The 2,500-nt window shown below is 78.5% G+C and overlaps 1 non-coding gene across 1 annotated transcript; it reads left to right on the top strand.

Moving 5' to 3' along the window:
• Positions 1 to 1,600: 1,600 nt before the first annotated feature.
• LOC141955444 (5.8S ribosomal RNA) lies at positions 1,601 to 1,753 on the top strand. Its single transcript, XR_012632561.1, has one exon. It is a non-coding gene; the product is annotated as a 5.8S ribosomal RNA (ribosomal RNA).
• Positions 1,754 to 2,500: the final 747 nt, after the last annotated feature.

Here is a 2,500-nt window from a genome sequence, read left to right as displayed (position 1 = left end):
GCAGCGGGGGAGGCACCCCCGCGGGGCCCTTGAGGATGTTTCCCTCACCCCAGGGCCAGGTACCTAGCGTCCGCGCCTCCGCGGCCCTCCCTCGGCTGAGCCCGGGGGTCGAAGGCCGCGGAGCCGGGCGGAGGTTTAAAGACTCGGGCGGCTCGGTGCGACCCGCAGGGGCGGGCCCCGGCCGTGTGCGGCGGTTGAGCCTCCAGGGGCGGGAGTCGCTCTCGTGCAGGCCCTGGCCATGGCGGCCGCCGCCCACGCCGTGGGCTTTTTGTCCCCTCGGGCGGCCGCGCCGGGGAGGGGTGTCCCCCCTGCCCCCCCTTCTCCGCGGTCCGGTCTCGGCGGCGAGACCGGCGGCGTTCGGTCGGCCGCAGCCGGCCTGCCTCGCCCTCGAAACGCGAAGGGGAACCTCCCCCCCCCCCGGCGGGGAGCGCGGGCTCTCTCGCCGTCGGGGGCGATGGCGATTCCCCCACGGTCGGGGGTCTCGCCGGGCGGGGCGGCCTGCTCGGGCCGCCGCGTCTCCGTGGACGCGCAGCGGCGCGCTTGCGGCTTCGTGCTCCTTGCTTGCCACCCCCACCCCTTCCCGCCCCGGCTGAGGGGAGGGGCGGCGCAGCCCCCGGGCCCGAGCGGCGGCGGCGGCGCCGCCGCTCGGCGTGCCGGCCGGCGGTCGCTCGGTGGCCGGCCGCGTGGCCTGTCCCGTCCCGGGTCCTGCCCGTCGCTTCGCAGTCGCCTTTCCCGGTCTCGGTCAGGCGAGGCGGGTGGGCGGCCGAGGGGCGTTCCCCGTCCCGTTCTCCGCGCGGAAGCGGGGAGAGGGGGCGTCGCCTCCGGCTCAGCGGCGTCCGCCTTCTGCCTGGCGCGTGCCTGCGGAAGGGGCCGAGACGAGAAGCGGCGGCGGCGGCTCCGGGAGGGCAGCCGCGGCGGTGCGGTGGCCGGGCGGCGGTCGGGCGGAGCGCCGGGCGGCGGCGTCGCGTCGCCGTCTCGGGTTCCGGCGGTTGGCCGTCCGTCCCTGTCTCCGGTGTGGTGCGGCGGCGGCGCCGCGCGGGCGTTCCCGGCGTCGGGGCGAGAGCCGGGGTTTCGGGGCCACGGGGGCAAGGAGCCGGCTGTCGCAGCGCGCGGGCGCTGGGCGGCGCGGAGGCGCGCGCGGCGCGAGCGGGGCGCCCCCGCTGGTCGCCCGCGCGGCGGTCAGCGTCTGTGGTTTCCCCCCTCCGCGCGAGCGAGAGGCGGGTGCAGGTCCGGGCGCGCGGTCGGACGCGCCGCCGGCCCTCCGTGCGGAGGCCGGGCCGAGCCCGGGCGCCTGGGCCGCCTCCGAAGCGAGCAAGGTGCTTGTTGTTTCCCCAGGTCGGTCGGGAGCGCGGGCTCCCCGGGCCCTTGCCGTTCGGAGCTTGTTTCACCCTTCCCTTCCTTCCCTCCGTTGTGATGTCGGTACGGTCATCTGAGGCGAGGCGCGACCGTCGCCCGCCGGTCGTCGCGCGCCCCCTCCGCGCGTGCGGAGGGGGGCGGTCGGTCGGTCGGTGGGGCGGCGGTCCGTCGTCCGAGAAGGGGGCCGCTTCTGCGGAGCGGTCCCGGCCCCTCCGCGCGCGCGGGGCGGTGCCGAAAGGCAGACAACTCTTAGCGGTGGATCACTCGGCTCGTGCGTCGATGAAGAACGCAGCTAGCTGCGAGAATTAATGTGAATTGCAGGACACATTGATCATCGACACTTCGAACGCACTTGCGGCCCCGGGTTCCTCCCGGGGCTACGCCTGTCTGAGCGTCGCTTGACGATCAATCGCCGGCCGGTGCGCCGTCCCTCCCCGCCTCGCCTCGGCGGGCGGGCGGGCGGCGTCCGCGGCGGCGCGGCTGGGGTGCCTCGCAGGCCCGTCGGTGTCGGCCGAGGGCCTTCGTCCCCCTAAGTGGAGACTCGGGGAGCGCTCCGAAGCTCCCCGCTCCCGGAACGCCCGCTTGGCGGAGCCTCGTCCCGCCGGGGCCGGGCGGCCCGTTGGTTCGGTCCGGCCGGGTCGGGCGCGGCGGTGGGGAAGGGCCGAGGTGTCGGGGGGGGAGAGGCGCGGGCCTCTTCCCCGGCCTCCTCCCGCGCGGGCGGCTGTCTGCGGGTGGGTACCGCGGCGGTACCGTGCCGTGCTGCCGCTCGCGTGCGGGGCGTGCGCCGTGGGAACGGGGGTCCTCCCCGTCGCCACTGGCCCCCCGCCTTCTTCTCCCTTCCCCGTCGTAGCCGCCGCGCTCCGGGCGGCGGAGGCCGGGGGTGGGCTCGGTGGGGGGGGTGCGGCGGCGGCGGCGGCGGCGGTGGTTCGGGGGTTGCGGCTGCGGCGGCGACCGCGCGTGCGGTCGGCGTCGGGCCCGGCCCCCCCCCTCCCGTCCGTCCGTCCTGTCCGTCCGCCCGCTTCCCCTCGGCGTGCCCTCCGCGCCTCCGCCGCGCCGCGCGCCCGGTCGGCCGTGGCGGGCCGTCCGCGTCCCCGGGGGCCGTCTCCGGGCGCGCCTCGCGCGCGTGCGTCGGTCTCGCGTTCCG

This window comes from Athene noctua, unplaced genomic scaffold (genome assembly GCF_965140245.1).
Source record: "Athene noctua unplaced genomic scaffold, bAthNoc1.hap1.1 HAP1_HAP1_scaffold_244, whole genome shotgun sequence".
Taxonomy (NCBI): domain Eukaryota; kingdom Metazoa; phylum Chordata; class Aves; order Strigiformes; family Strigidae; genus Athene; species Athene noctua.
This window is presented reverse-complemented; position numbering and strand designations above follow the sequence as displayed.